Genomic DNA, 22,294 nt, shown 5'->3' with positions numbered 1-22,294 from the left:
TAATGTTCACAATGCAACGAAGTACTTAATTTTTTTCGACCAATAAGAAGTACTTAATTAATGTGCTTTAAAGAAGTGAATTGTTTATCTTCCATGCCGGCCAGATTATCAATCAAGATTGTACGCGCTTCTGGAAAACCATATAAGCCTTCTACGAGGTCGACTTATATGAATCACTTTGCTTTATTTTTTTGAGAGGAATCTGAATCACTTTGCTTATTCTTTTATGCTCGTCAACCGTATCTAGTAATGTTGATCATGCTATTTTTCATTTCAGATCTCTGAGTTATGTTTCAATTTCTGAAACATATTCAGAACCAAATCACATGATGATATGCACAAGAAAAAACAGTCGGACATTTCTGGCAGTCAGATGCCGAGAACTTAGACAGTATCCAGTCCCATTTTCTTTGTTGGGGAGCCACAGGTGGGTTTTGGCCGCACTACAGTTACGTATGGTGGGTGGCCATCGTGCTGCAGAAGTGCAGAGTGCAGACTTCAGACCAACCACCACAATCATCAAAAACTCATCGCGCTGGGCTCATTTTTTCGCTTCGGCCGTACGTCCTCAAGGTAATGCTAGCAGTTAACCGGTGACTTTCCGAGACCTGATTGTTGAGCGGAAACAGGCGACACCGTTACTTACTCACGGGCTCATTTGTTGCCTTCCACCTTCGTCAGTGGGTTATTCATGTGCTCTCTGAATGTAATAGCAGAAGAGGGGCTGACGAGGTGTTGTGGTCACCGTCCTGTGCTACAAACTGGCAGCAACAAACAACAAACCGAATGCTTCACCTCAAAGGCTGGAACACAGATTGAGTTTCAAGCATCTTCATCTCAATCTCATCTCAAGATATTAAAATTTAAACTTAATTTGGTTGGGGTGCGCCTGCCCAGGCAGTAGTGCAACACACTAGGCGACACTTGAAGGACCCAATGGCAAGCCATTGTGGTGGCCCCTCCCCCATAAAAAATAAATTTAATATCGTTGTGGGCACATGGCCCACATATCAGATATTAAACTGATAAGAACAGATACTACACTTGATCTTAGCCAAAAGGCCGAGAAAGGTATGATTTGATCTGTTGCCCTGCCCCTCTACTTGTACCCTCCTCGCCCTCCCGTCCCCTCCTCGCTAAGCGAGGTGGTACTAAACTAACGACCTGCAGCGGACGTTGCAATGCCACCAAACCAGCCTCTTCCGTGGGCCTAAACAAAGAAGGCCTTTTGGCAAAGGCCTATATAACCGGCCTGATTTGCCCCTGGATTGCTGTTTTGCGATCAGAGTTGGCGAACGCTGTCGGACTGCTGACAGTGACGGGAGGAATCCAGGCTCAGTTCCCCATCCTTTCTGAAAGAGAAATTCTGCAGTGCGTTCGTGAGTTATTCAGAACATAGGTTGCTGCAGACTGGATGTTGGAGTGTGACGGAAGAAGTTGTTCTCCTTGAGGACATCCGGCTCTGATCGATACATGTTTATCCTTGGAAATTTCTCTTTTCCGTGCCAAGCGTGTTACGGAGATTTCTCGCCCTAGGCAGCAGATGCACTGTTTGTTTATCTAAAACGTGAGCTCTGTTTTCCTCTTTGCATGATCAGGTATCAGCCCGCTCGTCGACAAGATCGACGACCCTGACATGGCCGACCAAAAGTATGCTGGACGACGCTTGCAGGGAGGCCGGATTCTTCTATGTGGTAACCGCTCGTTCAACTTTGTGATGCCAAGTAATTTGGACCTGTAAGCAAACTATGTATACTAATTTTTATGTTGTTGTGGTATCTCAACTAAACATGGAAATAAACAGCATCAACAGTTTACAAACAAAATACTGTGCTGTCACCAGTAGTAGAGTGTAAAATACTATGTGTGTGTGTGTGTGTGTGTGTGTGTCATGTTCAGTTGTTGTGTGCAGCTGGTCTTTCCCCTTCTGTTTTATGAGCAAAACTGGTTCTAGATGCTGCTCAACTCATCTGTTGAGTCCTAATTAACCATGCCAAATGATGACTGTGTATTATCAACAGAAAGGCCATGGGATTTTGGACTCGCTAATGATGGAAGTCAGGGACGTCACATGCATGTTCTTTCAGCTCCCTCGTGAGGAAAAACTGAAGATCAAAACGACTCCTCAAAGTGGTTATAGGTGTGATATCTAAATAAAAACTTAACTTTTCTTGTAGCTTGTTGTTTGGTCCTTGGAAAACCACTACATATGTAAATGAACTTTCTTATGGTCTATAGTCACAGGATATCAGAGAGTGGGAGAAATTGTTACCAAGGGTAAACCTAATGTGCACGAAGCAATTGATGTAAATTTACCCCTGTCTCTGAATTTCTTGTCATGGTTGTCTAAATTATTCTGTTTTTTAGCTAAACCATTAGAACAAAAATTGCAGTGCTACACGCCTATAGAACCGGGCAGATATGGTGATCTTGCTAAACTAATGGAAGGATCCAATTTGTGTGTTTTAACTTCCTTTCTCTGTTCTTCTTTAGGGGTCCCTTCTCGGTTCTTTATTCTGAAGGTATATCTTAGAGCACCATGATTGCATTTCTGAGAAAACCGTTCACTGCCTGTTTTTTTTGTGCATTAGAAAATCCTGTAACATTATTATACACCTATCAATATTTATTGATGTTAATGTTCACAATGCAAAGAAGTACTTAATTAATGTGCTTTAAAGAACTGATTGTTTATCTTCCATGCAGGCCAGATTATCAATCAAAATTTGACGCACTGCTGTAAAACCATATAAGCCTTCTACGAAGTGGACTTATCTGAATCACTTTACTTTACTTTTTTGAGAGGAATCTGAATCAATTTGCTTATTCTTTTATGCTCGTCAACCGTATCTAACAGTGTTGATCATGCCATTTTTCATTTCAGATCTTTCAAGGAAGATCATGAGAGGCATAGCCTTGGCACTGGGTGCGCCTTTGGAGGCGGAGTGGCGGGAGATGCTTACTGGGTAAAGCGGGGCGTAAAGCCTTTTTCGGTAGTGATGCTTATATTGGATGGTAAGCACACATATACCCTAAAAAAGAAGTTATCTTGTGGCATGTTGATACATCCCACTCTGTTTTTCTTCTCTATTCCAGTAGAGCTCACACAGATTATGGTGAGTACACCACTATTGGTTTAACATCATTGTATTTACAGCAATTGATTATGGTGAACGCTTCTCTATTCGGTGGAGAAAACGGGTAGCGTTCCCAAGTATGATAAGATGGTGTACAGGGAGCACCTGGTGCAGAAAGTTGCCTTAAAAAATAAATTTAATGTCGTTGTGAGGATGTACCCCACATATCAAATATCAAATATCAAATATTAAACTAATAATAACAAATACTACACTTAATCTTAGCCAAAAGGCGGAGAAAGGTATGAGTTGAACCGCTGCCCTGCTCCTCTATTCGTACCCTCCTCGTCCTCCCGTCCCTTCTTCGCCGAGCGAGGTGGTACTAAACTAACCACCTGCGGTGCGGAGTGCGGACGGTGCAATGCTAGCCTCTTGCGCGTGGGCCTTAAACAAGGAAGGCCTTTTCGGCAAGGCCTGATTCACGCGCCTCTTGCTGTTTTTTTTTTTTTTGAAGGGAACGCGCCTCTTGCTGTTTTGCGATCACCGCCCTCTTGTTTTCGGCAAGGAGGGGCAGACTGCGGAGAACGCGAGCCGCGTGCACACGGTTACGGGCGGAGCTATGTCGGACTGCTTCAACCAAAATATGTATGTACTGCTGACAGTCACGGGTGGAATCGGGGCTCTATTCCACATCCTTTCTGAAGGAGAAATTCTGCAGTGTGTTCATGAGTTATTCAGAATATATGTTGCTGCGGTCTTCTCTGAATGCACGAGTTATTATTCAGACATTCTCCGCCCTCTCTGAACTCAGCAGGCTGGATGTTGGAGTGTGACGGAACAACTACTTCTCCTTGAGGACATGTAGCTGATCGATACATGTTTGTCCTTGGAAAGTTCGCTTTTCCGCACCTGTCGTGCTAAGGCGATTTCTCGCTCTAAGCAGGTGATATGATTGATGCACTGTTTGTTTATCTCAAAAGTGAGTTCTCTTTTCCTCTTTGCAGGTGATATCAGCACGCTCGTCGACAAGATCGACGACCCTGACATGGCCGCCTACGAAGGTTTGCTGGACGACGCTTGTAGCGACGCCGGATTCTTCGGTGTGGTGATCACTCGTTCAACTTTGTGGTGGCAATGTGGACCGCTAAGCAGGCTATGCAAAACTGGAAAGACTTTTTATGCTTTTGTGATATACTGATATTTGAACTGAACATTTCCCAAATTAAAAATAGCGAACTACAGAAAATCAGTTTTTGGGGAAATGTGACACATGAACTCCACTTGGGTGTCCCTGCGCACTACTAGTCCGGGATACCATGACTGCAAGGGGAGGAGGGCAGCTCATCGAGTCGTACTACATGGACGTGCGGTGATGATCAGTGGACTGCACGTGGCGCGCCTCCCAGCTGCACATGAATAAAAGGGGGTGGAGGTCAGCAAGATGTGGCGCTCACCAATCCAAGCCGAACTGTATGGGAGGGGTAATCGAATCGCCTGCAAATCCAACATGAACCTTGACAGAGTCAAGGTGGAGTTCCTGTCATGGTTTTGTCATGACAGATGTCCTCATGAGAAGACTAAGTTGTGAGGCCATAACCGCTAGGTGGAAGCTTGGATGGGATTAATCGAAATACAAGAAGACGCGAGTTTACCCAGGTTCGGCCCCTCACGGTGGAGGTAAAATCCTATATCCTGCTTGATTGCTATTGATTGCGGTGGCCTCGATTACAAGGACACTATTTTGCTACCTCTATCTTGAGAGCTATCAAAACATGTGTCTCGAGACCTATCAAAACATCTGTCTCGAGACTTGTTTGTCTAAAAACATGTCCTTTTGATGACCCAGGGACTCGCTTTATATAATAGCTGAGTCCATGGGGTTACAAGAGGTTTCGGGTTATACCCGCAGTTGGAGTCCTACTCCAAGTCCTCTAAATCCTCCGTGCTTTCAAAGTTGGGGGACTCCGTCTTGTATTTGGACTCGTTGGCAGAATTTCGTGTAAGTCCAGGTCCTGTAGCAAGCTGGGTCAAGATTGTAGCCAGTTCATGATTGTAACCAGCCGACTTAACTCCAGAGATGACTTATCCTCAGAGTCGTGTCTAGCCACAGGTAACTCCCCGACAGGTCCTCCCCCCTGCCTGCATAGGGGTGCTGGAGGCACGCTGGCCATCGACGCATTTTTGGAGGCAACCTAGGATCTGTGATAGCTTGCACACGCAGCAGGATCCACTGGAGAAGGGGGAACTGGAAAAGGTTGAGGGGAGATTGGGCCGATGGTGGGAGGCGGTCTCGGATCCGCGTCGGCAGCTGCGTGGGGCGCCTAAGGGCGGCACATCAGGATCCACACTGGCAGCCGTGTCGGGCGCCTTGGGGAGGCGCCAACTGGGTCCATGTTGGCAGCCGTGCGGGGCGCCTGGGGGCAGCACACCTAGATCCACGTCAGCAGCCGCAGAAGATGCCTAGGATGGTGTGGCCGGATCCACACTAGTAGCCATGGGAGGCGCCTGGGATGGTGCAGCCGGATCCGTGCCGGCAGCCTAGAGGGGACTGTTAGTGGTGGGGCGGCAGTGGAAGGTTGGGGTGGGCGGTGGGGGAGGGGTCGGATCTAGTTGCTTGGGTGACAGGGGCGCTAGATGGCTGGGAGCGTGGGTGGACTGCCAGAGGCGAAGAAGATGGCAGGGATTTGGGGTGCGGTTGCGGGGGTCTGTGGGGAGTGGGGCTTGGGGACGACCGTGCGGGGGGGGGGGGGGGAGGGAGTGAGATAGTTGGAGGAGTGGGTCATGTGGGATGTTATTTCTCTTTCCATGGTGCGCCTCGGGGGTCGGTTCGGTGTGTGTATGTGAAGAATAAGGTTTTTGTTGTTAGAATAAGGTCTTAAGGGGTGTTGTTAGAATAGACCCACCCTATATATATGGCGTGTTCCCTATAATGACTACGATTCTATGGCTTGTTCCATAGTGTTGTGAGACCTCCAATGGTTCTCCTGTAACTGGATTCCCCGGAACCACAAGAATCCTTAGAATGGGATTCCAACCCAGCAAGAATTCTTGGGGTCCCTTGGGGATTCTTGATTGGAGCTGAGCTAACCATAGCCCAAAGTCGTATCTCTTTGGCTAATAAAATCCAAAAGGTTTATCGATCCCAAGGGGGACTAGGATTCCTTGTGTAATTTTATCCATCTCTTAGTTTTTTTTTGAATCATTGAGTTCATCACTCAACGTAGTCTAGCAGTTCAGTTCGACTCTATTTGAGAGACCTTGATTAATTTCTCATTATTTGACGTGATAATAATGATTTATTTTCATATGTCATGGCGATAAAATAATTTAGGGCCGCGATGGAAAAACATATACTAAAACAATAATTATCAATAGCTTATTATTAATTGCTTTGTATGAACTGAATCAGGTTTCACACAAACAATATAAGCATTCACCTTCATGCAAATATTTCTAGTACATATATAAACTCATTTCATGGTACTCAGTTCTTTCCGCAACAGCATGTGCCACTACTGCCTTCAAGGCAACTGCTCTTATCCTTGTCATAACCTCGGTTAACACAGTTAGCCTTGCACGCAATGTTGCCACTAGCTCGGACTGGTGGCGAACAATACTCCACAGGTGTACACAGGTCAGTATCTGTGCACACAGCATAATAGAGATACATATAACCCACCAGGAAAATATATGTTTGTGTATCAAAATACGAGTGAAAAGATCAGGAAAGGAAGAAGAAGACCATACCTATGTAACGCGCTGCTGCATGATCTGAGAAGACAGTGGTGGCCATGGCTACAAGAGCTACGAAGCATAGGGCCCGTGTGTAGTTCTGCATACGTGCCATGGGAGATAGTTAGCTATTCCTTTTCTTCTAATGTTGTTCGTTGATTTTGCCGAATGCATGTTCTTTGTGTGGGTGCTTGTGTTTATATTGAGGGAAAGCTAGCAGTCTTCGAGATTAACACGGAAGAAAAATTTGGAGTGAATTTATTTCTTGCCTTCTATAGTTTTGTAGTAAATAAATGCCACATTGTATAGATGCTTGATATAATCTCCATAATAAATTCTTGCCTTTTAATCGTATTATGTATTAATGCATCCTTATCTACATTGTGTTAGTGCTTGCTTATCCTCATTAATCTCTATTTCTAATGGGGGAGTTGGTACTCTCGCCTCACTCCCATCAACTATAATGCAAACCTTATATTATGCCTGCGACCATCATACAAACGACCTTTTGCTGAAGCGTAACCAAGTTGGGCCAGCCCATTTGACGTGTGCATTAACTCAACCAAATCGGCACTTTCCAAAACAACTTCATGTGTTAACTCATTCAAATCAAATCATAAAAAAATCTCAATGAAATCCAAATTTTACTTGCCTTCCACTACTCATATCCAAATCAAATCAAATCTTACCAAAACATCGGCTATAGTCAAAATTGGTTGCCCAGTTGGCACATTCACACCTTTTTTTGTTCTATGTTTTGTTTTTTGGTTTTCCTTTTTTATACTTTGTTTTTATAAGACCACCATATTATTTTGTTCTCGACACTTTAGATGGTCTTATAAAAAAATGAAGTATAAAAATGTTGATTTTGTTTTATAAGACCAATAAAGTGTTGATTTGAATTGTCATGCTGGTCTTATAGTATGTCAAAAAGTGTAAAATGGGCAGTCAATTTTGACTATAAAGCCAATAAAGTGAAGATTTTTTATAGTCAAAAAGTGTTGATTTTGTTTTATAAGACCAACATATTATTTTTCTTCTATTTTTTATAAGACCAACATACTATTAGAATCAACACTTTCCGAAAACAAAATCCAAACAAATCGGCACTTTCCCAAAATAATGTCATGCATTAACTAAGTCAAATCAAATCTTAAGAAAATCTCACTGAAATACAAACTTCCACTACTCATACCCAAATCAAATCTTGCCAAAACATCAACTATAGTCAAAATTTGCCGGCCCATTTGAGACATGCGCGTGTATTTTTTTTCATTTTCTACTATGTTTTATTTTTTTCGTTTCCTTTATTATATTTCTTTTCTTATGACCAACATATTATTTTGTGCTCGGCATACTATTAGAATCGACACTTTCCGGAAAAAAACAAAACGAATCAGCACTTTCTGAAAACAACGTCAAGCATTAACTCAATCAAATCAAATCTTAACAAAATATTAACTAAAACCAAACTTTCCTTGCCTTCCATTACTCCTAACCAAATCAAATCAAATCTTATGAAAAAATAACTATAATCAATGTTGCTGACCCATTTGACGTGTGCATGTATTTTTTTCTTCAAAGTTTTCCTTTTTGGTTCCTTCTTTATTCGGTTTTTCTACGACCAACCTATTATTTTGTGCTCGACATGTTATCAGAATCAACACAGACCTATATGCCATGGTGAGTTGGTAGGGTCGCCTCCATTCCGGTTAAACCTCCACCACCATTTTTTTAAACCAGCTTTTAGCCCACTTATGTACTTAATCTGGTTTTTACCTTCCAATTCTACACAAGTAATGTAGATCAATCTTCGATATATTTAGTAGATTTTTTATCAAAAGAAATCAATCTCGCTAATCATTCTTTAAAGACCAAATCTACAAAAAAGAATCAATGTTTGGTAAAACAATGCTACATTGATGGAAAGGAATCAATCACATGTCTATAATCTCTCTCTTTATTATTAAGGGCAATCTATTATTAAATGGCAATGCATAGTAGTCCTCGTTGGTTCACATAACTCCCATCAAACGAAGGGATACCCCGCCGATTTTTTATTGTTCCCCTCCCATTGGTTTAACTGAATTTTCTATTCCTAATTTAGCATGCATCGCATGAGCCTATCTTTCATCTATCTTCAGCGGTCGATTCCCCACCGCGTAGGGATCCTCCTACAGAATGAGGTTGCGGCTCCGCCGCTCGATCCTCCTTTCCCTTGGCTAGGGTTTTTATATCAAGCTGCCTACACTACCATGTGCGCCTACCAATGGATGTCTGATGTCTACTACACAACCTTCTTCTTTTAGACGTTGTTGGGCCTCCAAGTGCAGAGGTTTGTAGGACAGTACAAATTTCCCTCAAGTGGATGACCTAAGGTTTATCAATCCGTAGGAGGCATAGGATGAAGATGGTCTCTCTCAAGCAACCCTGCAACCAAATAACAAAGAGTCTCTTGTGTCCCCAACACACCCAATACAATGGTAAATTGTATAGGTGCACTAGTTCGGCGAAGAGATGGTGATACAAGTGCAATATGGATAGTAGATAATAGTATTTGTAATCTGGAATAATAAAAACAGCAAGGTAACGAATGATAAAAGTGAGCGTAAATGGTATTGCAATGCGTTGAAACAAGGCCTAGGGTTCATACTTTCGCTAGTGTAAGTCCTCTCAACAATATTAACATAATTGGATCACATAACTATCCCTCAACATGCAACAAAGAGTCACTCCAAAGTCACTAATAGCGGAGAACGAACGGAAGAGATTATGGTAGAGTACAAAACCATCTCAAAGTTATTCTTTCCAATCAATCTGTTGGGCTATTCCTATAAGTGTCACAAACAGCCCTAGAGTTCGTACTAGAATAACACCTTAAGACACCAATCAACCAAAACCCTAATGTCACCTAGATATTCCAATGTCACCTCAAGTATCCGTGGGTATGATTATACGATATGCATCACACAATCTTAGATTCATCTATTCAACCAACACAAAGGACCTCAAAGAGTGCCCCAAAATTTCTACCGAAGAATCACGACGAAAATGTGTGCCAACCCCTATGCATAGGTTCCCAATGTCACGAAACCCACAAGTTGATCACCTTAACATACATCAAGTGGCACGTGGTATCCCATTGTCACCACAGATATCCACGGCAAGACATACATCAAGTGTTCTCAAATCTTTAAAGACTCAATCCGATAAGATAACTCCAAAGGGGAAACTCAATTCATTACAAGAGATAAGAGGGGGAGGAGAAACATAAGATCCAACTATAATAGCAAAGCTCGCGATACATCAAGATCGTATCATCTCAAGAACACGAGAGAGAGAGAGAGAGAGAGAGATCAAACACATAGCTACTGGTACATACCCTCAGCCCCGAGGGAGAACTACTGCCTCCTCGTCATGGAGAGCATCGGGATGATGAAGATGGCCACCGGTGAGGGTTCCCCCCTCCGGTAGGGTGCCAGAACAGGGTCCCGATTGACTTTTGGTGGCTATGGAGGCTTCTGGCGACGGAACTCCCGATCTATCTTGCGTTCTAGAAGTTTTAGGGTATATGGACTTATATAGGCAGAAGAAGCACGTCAGGGAAGCCACGGGGGCCCCACGAGGCAGGGGGCGCGCCATAGGGGGGCGCCCCCCACCCTCGTGGGCAGCTCCCGTATCTTCTGACGTGGGTTCCAAGTCCATCAGGTGTGTTTCCTTCGAAAAATAACTTCTCCAGTTGATTTCGTTCCGTTTCGACTCCGTCTGATATTCCTTTTCTTCAAAACACTGAAATAGGCATAAAACAACAAATCTGGGCTGGGCCTCCGGTTAATAGGTTAGTCCCAAAAGCAATATAAAAGTGGATAATAAAGCCCAATATTGCCCAAAACAGTAGATAATATAGCATGGAGCAATAAAAAATTATAGATACATTGGAGATGTATCAATGCCATCCTTCTTCCACCATGTTGAGCGACCCCGACCCTCGACAGTGACTTTTGCCCGCTCTGCAGCTGGTTGAGGACCAGGCAGGAAGGAGGAGGTGGAGGAGTTGTGGCATCACACTCTCCCCGGGCGATTTAACACTAATAAAAAACAGGGCTTTGGTCCAGGCCGGGTCAGCCTATTAGTCCTAGTTCAGTCAAGAACCGGGACTAATGTGAGCATTTATCCCGGTTTGTGCGGCTAAGGCATTAGTCCCGGTTCACCTGGGCCCTTTAGTCTCGGTTCGTGCCACGGACCGGGACTAAAGGGTGCGATGCCCATTTGTCCCGGTTGGTGGCACCAACCGGGACTAAAGGTTAGACCTTTAGTACCGGTTGGTGCCACCAACCGGTACTAATGGGTTTTGAGGCATTAGTACCGGTTCATGGCACGAACCGATACTAAAGGTCCCATTTTCAAACTCCACCCCCCGGTGGACCGCCTTTTCAGTTTTAGAAGAAACAAAAGAAAATGATGGAAATGTCAATAAAATAAAATAAAATAAGTTTCCCATGTGATATGTGGTCTACTTGTTGGGAAAATTTACAAATATGAATTTTGACTTTATTTGCAAAATCTCTCTGGAATTTGTAAAATGGGCATAACTTTTGCATACGAACTCGGATTAAAAAGTTTTTTATATGAAAAATCATCTACTCGAAAAGTTACATCCGAAACATTTTCAAAATCCTCAAAAACCTAACAGAAAAAAAGTTACGGGGCTTTTAAGATCTAGAGTGGAAAAAATCGAAAAAATTACTAGTCAAATATGGTCAAACAGTGGTCAAACTGTCGTCAAACAATGGTCAAACTAATTATTCTAGAATATTAGTGTTACTAAATAATTATTTCAGTTATTTTGAATTTTGGTCAAATTTGGTCAAACTGTGGTCAAACTGTGGTCAAACAATGGTCAAACTAATTATTCAAGAAATATTAGTGTTACTAAATAATTATTGCTTTTTAAAACAATAGTTTTAAACTCAAACAGTGAAATGTGTCACTTCATGCTAAAGCAAAATTCATGAAGGTTAATAGGATTGACATCTTACTATTATCAGGAAAACAACAAGTGCAGACTTGGAAACGAGAGAGAATAGAACCCGAAAGTTAAGCGTGCTCAGGCTGGGGGAGTGGGAGGATGGGTGACCGTTCGGGAAGTTAGATGATTTGGAATGATGAGGGGTGATTAGAGGATAAATTGAGCAGTGATGAGGGGTGGTGATTACACACTAGAGGTTAAAATAATTCAGAAATTTGAAAATAAAAAAAATTCAAAAAAAATCATAAAATTTCCTTTAGTCCCGGTTGGTGTTACCAACCGGGACCAAAGGTGGAGCTCCACGTGGCCGCGCCCTTTAGTCCCGGTTCTGGATTGAACCGAGACTAAAGGGGAGAGGCATTAGTACCGACCCTTTAGTCCCGGTTCGAAAACCGGGACTAAAGAGCCTTACCAACCGGGACAAAAGCCCCTTTTTCTACTAGTGTAAAGTCAAATGCTCTACAACACCCGCTCGATTCGGGTCGTCCACACTCAGTCCTTCTGTTCTTGATTTGTGACAAGAGCCTCCATGGAAGTGGCATTTGGAGAATATTAAATTTGATGTATTACCGTAATAGGATTATTGTTGATTAAGCCTATTTATGTTTTTTGAAATTAAAGCAATAGAATATGAAATTTGAGTATGGCGGTTGTTCAACCAAAAATAATCTGGCGAGCAATAATAAAATGAAGAATGGCTTCCCGGACATTCCTCACGGTGGTGGTGGCCACAGCGGCATCGCTAAGCAACGGGTGGCGATTGCGAGGACCACAACATCTCGAAGCGGTAGGTGGTGGTGGCGTCCCTGGGCCAGTGCATGGGCGGAGATGCCCCTCATAGCCGACATCTGAATCCGCTCCATTCAGCTATGCCCGAGCTTCCAGGTCATTCCTCATGACATAGGTGGTGACCTACCCATGGATGTCACCCTTCTTCTGCCATGGTGAGCGACCTTGATCCCCCCCCAACAGTGATGTCAGCCTGCTCTGTGATAGCTCAAGGACAAGGGGGAAGGAGGTGGTGGAGCATTTGCGGCGTCACGCTCTCCCCCAACAATTTAAAGTCGTCCGCCCTATAGCACCCGCTTGATTTGGCTCCTCCACACTCGGTCCTTCTGTTGTTGAGGTGTCACAGGAGCCTCCACGGATGCAGCGACCGGCAAATATGAACTTTGATGTATGATGATAATAGAACTGTTGTCGATTAGACCTCTTTGTGTTTCTTGAAATAAAATGGTTTGTGCTAGAATATGAAATTTGAGTATGATGGTTGTTGAGCTGAAAATAATCTAGCGAGCAGTAATAAAATGAGGAATAGCTTCTTAGATATTCCTTGCGGTGGTGGCAGCCATAGCATCATCGAGAAGCAGTGGGTGGCGCCGGCGGCGACCGCAACATCTCGGAGCTGTAGGTGGCGGCGTCGGTCCTGAGCTAGCGCTTGGGCAGAGATGCTCCTCACAGTCGGCGTCTGGATCCACTCTATTCAGTCGTACCCGAGCTTCTTGGCCGTTCCTCGTGACAGAGGCAGCGACCGTGGCATCGTGGAGCGGTGGCTGTGACTGAGGAGAGACAACATACATCTCATCAAAATATCGAACGAATACCAAATTCACATGACTACTAATAGCAAGACTTCTCCCATATCCTCAGGAACAAACGTAACTACTCACAAAGCATATTCATGTTCATAATCAGACGGGTATTAATATGCATGTAGGATCTGAACATATGATCTTCCACCAATTAAACCAACCAGCATCAACTACAAGGAGTAAGGGCGTGTTCCGTACTCCTCCAACTCTCAACTCCTCAAACTCCCAGCCAGGAGTCCAACCGAACGGCTCCACTCCAGGATTTAGACAAAAGAAGCTGGCTAAAAACGTAGTACAAATTTTGTGGAGTCGTGGAGTTGGGAAATCACAACTCCTCCAAAACTAGGAAGTCAGAGTTGAGAGATAATTACTAGTCCCTGCCATCGCCAAGCGAATCCTTCTCGTACCGGTTCGCTGCCAGTATCACGAGTTGTCGCTCCCCACGCCATTCCCCTCCTGTCCGCCACCAGGCCTTTGGCCCAGTCCATATTTTCCCAACCCTTTGCAGTACCAGCCTGCTCTTGCTGGGCCACAAAGGGGCAATTTTGTGGGCTTCAGGTTCGCTCCTGGTGCGACCGAGAAGCGGTGATGCCGAACGGATCGATGACTCCAAGATCGATAGTGAGAAGCTGGCACTGGATTCGTAACGTTGGAGTTGAGGATTTTTTGGCCATGGAGGGCTACCGAACACGCCCTAATTAACACTACTAGCAACCCACAGGTACCAATCCCGGACTTGAAGACAAGAATTGGATACAAGAGATGAACTAGGGTTTTGAGAGGAGATGGTGCTGGTGAAGATGTTGATGGATATTGCCCTCTCCCGATGAGAGGAGCGTTGGTGATGACGATGGCGATGATTTCCCCCTCCCGGAGGGAAGTTTCCCCGACAGAACAGCTCCGCCAGAGCCCTAGATTGGTTTCGCCAAGGTTCCGCCTCGTGGCGGCGGAGTTCCATCTGAGAAGATGGCTTATCATTTTTTTCATCATTGAAAGACTTCATATAGCAGAAGATGGTCATCGGAGGGCCACCAGGGGGCCCATGAGGTAGGGGGCGCACCCAGGGGGGTAGGCCACGCCCCCACCCTCGTGGGCAGGGTGTGACCCCCCTGGTGAACTTCTCGCGCTCGGTATTTTTTATATATTCTGAAAACGTCTTCCGTGAAGTTTCGGGACTTTTGGAGCTGTGCAGAATAGGTCTCTAATATTTGCTCCTTTTCCAGCCCAGAATCCCAGCTGCCGGCATTCTCCCTCTTTATGTAAACCTTGTAAAATAAGAGAGAATAAGCATAAGTATTGTGACATAATGTGTAATAACATCCCATAATGCAATAAATATCGGTATAAAAGCATGATGCAAAATGGACGTATCAACTCCCCCAAGCTTAGACCTCGCCTGTCCTCAAGCGAAAGCCGAAATCGAAAAGTATGTCCACATGTTTAGAGATAGAGGTGTCGATAAAAGTAAAATACGGACATGAGGGCATCATGATCATTCTTAGAACAACAACTTACATAATACTTGTCATATGATTTCTTATGCTAGAGTAATAATTCAATCACAATTTCAAGTATGAATCATAAACTTCATTGAAAACTAACAAACTATAATCCCAGTCATTGGAGCAATTGCAATTTATCATAACATAGGAAAGAGTCAATATATAAGAGCTTTTCAGCAAGTCCACATACTCAACTATCATATAGTCTTTCACAATTGCTAACACTCACACAATACTTATGGGTATGGAGTTTTAATCAGAAACAGAGAAAGATAGGGGCTTATAGTTTTGCCTCCCAACGTTTTACCTCAAGGGTAATGTCAACAATAATAGTTCATGAAAACTCACATCCAATTAGCCATATATACCAGGATCTTTCCAACATGTTGTGCTTGCCAAAAGATAAAATGTAAAAAGGAAGGGTGAAGATCACCATGACTCTTATGCAAGGTAGGAGATAAAAGTAAAAGATAGGCCCTTCGCAGAGGGAAGCAGAGGTTGTCATGCGCTTTTATGGTTGGATGCACAAAATCTTAATGCGAAAGAACGTCACTTTATATTGCCACTTGTGATATGGACCTTTATTATTCAGTCTGTCGCTTTTATTTCTTCCATATCACACGATCGTATAAAGCTTATTTTCTCCCACACTAATAAGTCATACATATTTAGAGAGCAATTTTTATTGCTTACACCGATGACAACTTACTTGGAGGATCTTACTCAATCCATAGGTAGGTATGGTGGACTCTCATGGCAAAACTTGTTTAAGGGTATTTGGAAGCACAGGTAGTATCTCTACTTGGTGTGATGAATTTGGCTAGCATGAGGGGTAAAGGCAAGCTCAACCATGTTGGATGATCCATGACAATATAATTTATCTCAGATGTAAGAAAGCATAACCCATTACGTTTTCTTCCTTGTCCAACGTCAACTTTTTAGCATGTCATATTTTAATGAGTGCTCACAATCATAAAAGATGTCCAAGATAGTATATTTATATGTGAAGACCTCTCTTTCTTTATTACTTCCAATTAATTGCAACGATGACCAAAACTATGTTTGTCAACTCTCAACAACTTTTATTCATCATACTTTTTCTTTGTGAGCTCATTACTCTCCATAAGATCCTTATGATCTCTTTGTTTTCCTTTTTTTTTATTTATTTCTCTTTTCTTTTATTCACTTAGGATCATGGCAAAATAATCAAGCCCTTGACTCAACACTAATCTTTATTATATAACTCACGGACTCGATTACATAGAAGGATCATAAAGCAAAACTCAAAACTAGATCATGCCATAAACTTTATTCTACTAGATCAAGATATTACCAAAAGGATTGAACTAAGAAAAACGGTAAAGATAAAAGTGATGGTGATACGATACTGGGGCACTCCCCCAAGCTTGGCAGTTGCCAAAGGGAGTGCCCATACCAGATACTCAATTCTTCTTTGTTGATGGAGAAGGTGATGGTTTTGTTGATGGCGTAGGCTTGTCGTCCTTCTTCCAAGGCATAGGCTCACCATCATAGAAGGATGATCGAGTCTCCTGAAACCTCAAATCTGCAGCCAAACTCATCCTCTTGAATCTATATTCATACTCACAGTTTTGATTTTGCAGGTCATAGATCTAGGCTTGGAGGTGCTCGATTTTCTCATGAAGCTTGAAGATGGCCTCCCCAATGTCCTTGACGTCCAACTTGTGGTTGTTGGTGAACTCTGTGATCATAATGTGATCGGAATCGAGTCCATGCTCCACCATCTCCTGACACTTGAAAACTTCTTGCTCCAATGCCTCGAGCCTTGCCTCCGTGCTTCAGGTCTTCCTTGGTCCCTCAACATCGCGGATGTGCAACAACCCCTCACGCATCTCAATGGTTTGAGGGTGTTGCAGCACCTCCGTGAGGTAGGGGCTGATGACCTTCTCGAAGAACTGGTCCTTGGGGGCACTTGACGACGACATGACGTCCTGGATCTGTCAGAAAAACAGCTCGAAATAAAGACATGAGATTTTTTAGTGATACGGGAGTCAAAACCTCCGGGAGATTATATAATGAATTTTTACCGACCAAAATACGTGTCGTGTAAGAAAACGGAGTCCGGAAAGCGCACGAGGTGTCCACGAGGTAGGGTGGCGCGCCCAGGAGGGTAGGGCGCGCCCTCCACCCTCGTGGAGCCCTTGTGTCCTTCCCGGACTGCTTATTATTTTTCTATTTTTCTAAATATTCCAAAACGGAGAAATACTGCCTTAAAACTGTTTTGGAGTCGGTTTACTTACCGTACCACATACCTATTCCTTTTCGGAGTCTGAAACGTTCTGGATAGTGGCCCTTATGTATTCCTCCGGAGTTACAGTTTCAATAACATTGGTTTCAACATTTATGGGATTACCTGAGATATAATGTTTGATTCTTTGACTGTTCACCACCTTTGGATTTGTGCCTTCGAAGTTGTTGATTTTTATGGCACCGGAACGATAGACCTCCTCGATAACGTAAGGACCTTCCCATTTAGAGAGAAGTTTTCCTGCAAAAATCTTAAACGAGAGTTGTATAGCAATACATAATCACCTACATTAAGCTCACGCTTTTGTATCCTTTTATCATGCCATCTTTTAACTTTTTCTTTAAACAACTTGGCATTTTCGTAGGCTTGGGTTCTCCATTCATTGAGTGAGCTAATATCAAATAACCTCTTCTCACAGGCAAGTTTAAAATCATAATTGAGCTCTTTAATATCCCAATATGCCTTGTGTTCTAGTTCGAGAGGTAAGTGACATGCTTTTCCATAAACCATTTTATACGGAGACATACCCATAGGATTTTTATATGCAGTTCTATAGGCCCATAATGCATCATCAAGTTTCTTGGACCAATTCTTTCTAGACCTATTGACAGTCTTTTGCAAAATTAATTTGAGCTCTCTATTACTCAATTCTACTTGACCACTAGACTGAGGGTGATAAGGAGATGCAATTCTATGATTAACATCATATTTAGCAAGCATTTTATGGAAAGCACCATGAATAAAATGTCAACCACCATCAGTCATTAAATATCTAGGGACTCCAAATCTTGGAAAAATAACTTCTTTAAGCATTTTAATAGAAGTGTTATGATCAGCACTACTAGTTGGAATAGCTTCTACCCACTTAGTAACGTAATCAACAACAACTAAAATATGTGTATATCCATTAGAGGCAGGAAAAGGTCCCATATAGTCAAAGCCCCAAACATCAAATGGTTCAATAACGAGTGAATAGTTCATAGGCATTTCTTGACGTCTACTAATATTACTAATTCTTTGACATTCATCACAAGATAAGACAAACTTACGGGCATCCTTGAAGAGAGTAGGCCAATAAAAACCAGATTGCAATACCTTATGTGCAGTTCTATCTCCAGCATGGTGTCCTCCATAAGCTTCGGAGTGACACTTGCGTAGGATCTGTTCCTGTTCATGCTCAGGTACATAACGTCTAATAACACCATCTACTCCTTCTTTATAAAGATGTGGGTCATCCCAAAAGTAATGTATCAAATCATAGAAGAACTTTTTCTTTTGCTGGTGTGTGAAACTAGGTGGTATAAATTTGGCAATAATGTAATTAGCATAATCAGCATACCATGGAGCAGTATGAGAAGCATTTATGACATTTAATTGCTCATCAGGAAAGCTATCATCAATAGGTAGTGGGTCATCAAGCACATTTTCTAACCTAGACAAGTTGTCTACAACGGGGTTCTCAGCTCCCTTTCTATCAACAATATGTAAATCAAATTCTTGTAGCAAGAGAACCCATCTAATAAGTCTAGGTTTAGCATCTTTCTTTTCCATAAGATATTTAATAGCAGCATGATCAGTGTGAATAGTTACTTTAGAATCAACAATATAAGGTCTGAACTTATCACAAGCAAATACAACTGCTAAGAATTCTTTTTCAGTAGTAGCATAATTTCTCTGAGCATTGTCTAGAGTTTTATTAGCATATTGAATAACATTTAATTTCTTATCAACTCTTTGCCCTAGAGCAGCACCTACAGCATAATCACTAGCATCACACATAATTTCAAAGGGTAAATTCCAATCAGGTGGCTGAACAATAGGTGCAGAGATCAATGTTTTCTTAAGTATTTCAAATGCTTCTACACAATCATCATCAAAGACAAATGGTATATCTTTCTGTAATAAATTAGTCAGAGGCCGAGAGATTTTTGAGAAGTCCTTAATGAACCTCCTGTAAAATCCCGCGTGACCAAGGAAACTTCTTATACCCTTGATGTCCTTAGGGCATGGCATCTTTTCAATAGCATCAACCTTGGCTTTATCAACTTCAATACCTCTTTCAAAAACTTTATGCCCCAAGACAATACCTTCATTAACCATAAAGTGGCACTTTTCCCAATTCAAGACAAGATTAATTTCTTCACATCTCTGCAAAACTCGATCAAGGTTGCTCAAGCAATCATCAAAAGAAGATCCATAGACGGAAAAATCGTCCATGAAAACCTCACAAATCTTTTCACAAAAGTCAGAGAATATAGCCATCATACATCTTTGAAAGGTAGCAGGTGCATTACATAAACCAAAAGGCATACGTCTATAAGCAAAAGTACCAAAAGGGCAAGTAAAAGTAGTCTTTGATTGATCCTTGGCTGACACAGGTATTTGAGAGAAACCAGAATAACCATCTAGAAAGCAAAAATGTGTATGTTTGGATAATCTTTCTAGCATTTGATCGATAAAAGGTAAGGGGTAATGATCATTTTTAGTGGCCTTATTTAATTTGCGGAAATCAATTACCATCCTATAACCTGTAATAATTCTTTGAGGAATCAATTCATCTTTATCATTAGGAACGACAGTAATACCTCCCTTCTTAGGGACACAATGAACAGGACTTACCCACTGACTATGAGCAACGGGATAGATTATACCTGCCTCAAGGAGCTTTAGTATTTCCTTTCTTACCACTTCTTTCATTTTAGGATTCAACCGTCGTTGATGATCACGAACTGGTTTAGCATCTTCTTCCAAATTTATTTTATGTTGACATAGAGTGGGACTAATGCCCTTAAGATCATCAAGAGTATACCCAATAGCAGCACGATGCTTCTTCAGAGTTTTCAATAATCTCTCTTCCTCATGCTCTGAAAGGTTAGCACTAATAATAACAGGATATATCTTTTTCCCATCAAGATAAACATATTTAAGAGTATCAGGCAACGGTTTAAGCTCAAACACGGGGTCACCCTTGGGTGGAGGAGGATCCCCTAGGATTTCAACAGGCAAATTGTGTTTCAGAATAGGTTCCTGTTTAAAGAATACTTCATCTATTTCCCTTTTTTCATTCATAAAATATCATTTTCATGGTCTAATAAATATTGCTCTAAAGGATCACTAGGAGGTACGACAATAGAAGCAAGACCAATAATTTCATCCTTACTAGGTAATTCTTCTTCACGGTGTTGTCTACTAAATTTAGAGAAATTAAATTCATGAGACATATCATCTAAACCGATGGTAACAACATCCTTTTTGCAATCTATCTTAGCATTAACAGTGTTTAAGAAGGGTCTACCAAATATAATGGGACAAAAGCTATCTTGTGGGGAACCAAGAACAAGAAAATCAGCAGGATATTTAGTTTTCCCACACAAGACTTCAACATCTCTAACAATTCCCATTGGTGAAATAGTATCTCTACTGGCAAGTTTAATTTTGAAATCAATATCTTCTAACTCAATAAGTGCAATATCATGCATAATTTTTTTATATAGGTCAATAGGTATTGCACTAGCACTGGCACCCATATCACATAAGCCATGATAATAATGATCTCCTATTTTAACAGAAATAACAGGCATGCCTACCACAGGTCTAGGTTTATCTTTAGCACAAGGTTTAGCAATTATAGCAGTTTCATCACAGAAATAAATAACGTGCCCATCAATATTATCAGCCAAAAGATCTTTAACAATAGCAATATTAGGTTCAACTTTAACTTGCTCAGTAGGTGTATATGTTCTAATATTGCTTTTACGAACCACAGTTGAAGCTTTAGCATGATCCTTTATCCTAACAGGAGAAGGTGGTTTCTCAACATAAGAAGTGGGAACAATAGGATCATTATAAGTGATAATCTTTTCTTCAACTTTAATAGGTGCAACTACTTTTACTTCTATGGGAGGATGATATTTAAACCATTTCTCCTTGGGGAGATCAACATAAGTAGCAAAAGATTCACACAAAGAACCTACTATCTCAGAGTCAAGTCCATATTTAGTGCTAAATTTACGAAAAACATCGGTATCCATAAAAGATTTAACACAATCAAACTTAGGTGTCATACATGACTCCTTACCTTCGTCGAGGTCCCAATCTTCAGAGTTGCGCTTAATTCTTTCCAATAAATCATATTTGAATTCAATAGTCTTCGTCATAAAAGAACCAGCACAAGAAGTATCGAGCATGGTGCGATTGTTATCAGAAAGCCGAGCATATAAATTTTGAATAATCATCTCTCTTGAGAGCTCATGATTGGGGCATGAATATAACATTGATTTAAGCCTCCCCCAAGCTTGAGCGATGCTTTCTCCTTCGCGAGGCCAAAAATTACATATATAATTGCGATCACGATGAACAAGATGCATAGGATAAAACTTCTGATGAAATTCCAATTTCAATCATTTGTAGTTCCATGTCAATGCATCTTCCTTCAAAGATAAAGGGAAGACCTTCTTCTTAACAACATCTCCGGGTACACCTGCAAGCTTAAATACTCCACAAACTTCATCAACATATATTAGGTGCTCATCAGGATGCATTGTTCCATCTCTTGCAAAAGGATTAGCTAGCAGTTTTTCTATCATACCCGAAGGAATTTTAAAGCAGACATTTTCATTTTCATTTTCAGTAGGTTCACTAGGTTGAGGGGAAACTCTTTACTCTACTGGTCGGGGTGAAGATACCCCAAACAAGCCCCTCAGAGGATTACTTTCCATAGTAACAAGTAACAATAAATTTCAACACACTATATAAAATTTTCCTTACCAAATTCCTCCTACCAAAGGCGCTTCACTCCCTGGCAACGGCGCCAGAAAAGAGTCTTGATGACCCACAAGTATAGGGGATCTATCGTACACCTTTCGATAAGTAAGAGTGTCGAACCCAACGAGGAGCGGAAGGAAATGGTAAGCGGTTTCTAGCAAGGTATTCTCTGCAAGTACTGAAATAAGTGGTAACAGATAGTTTTGTGATAGGATAATTTGTAACGAGCAACAAGTAACAAAAGTAAATAAAGTGCAGCAAGGTGGCCCAATCCTTTTTGTAGCAAAGGACAAGCCTGGACAAACTCTTAT

At 41.9% G+C, this 22,294-nt stretch overlaps 1 non-coding gene and 2 pseudogenes across 1 annotated transcript; 1 reads left to right on the top strand and 2 right to left on the bottom strand.

The window, feature by feature from the left end:
- LOC123153624 (2-oxoglutarate-dependent dioxygenase 33-like) overlaps positions 1 to 22,294 on the top strand; it is a 90,070-nt pseudogene that overhangs the window by 1,645 nt on the left and 66,131 nt on the right.
- On the bottom strand, positions 879 to 1,075 carry LOC123155061 (U2 spliceosomal RNA). The gene has a single exon (XR_006477192.1). It is a non-coding gene; the product is annotated as a U2 spliceosomal RNA (small nuclear RNA).
- Positions 3,167 to 3,383, bottom strand: LOC123155083 (uncharacterized; annotated as a pseudogene).

The sequence above is a fragment of the Triticum aestivum genome, chromosome 7A (assembly GCF_018294505.1).
Source record: "Triticum aestivum cultivar Chinese Spring chromosome 7A, IWGSC CS RefSeq v2.1, whole genome shotgun sequence".
Classification (NCBI taxonomy): Eukaryota; Viridiplantae; Streptophyta; class Magnoliopsida; order Poales; family Poaceae; genus Triticum; species Triticum aestivum.
The sequence above is the reverse complement of the archived record's forward strand: the minus strand, read 5'-3'. Positions and strand labels throughout refer to the sequence as shown.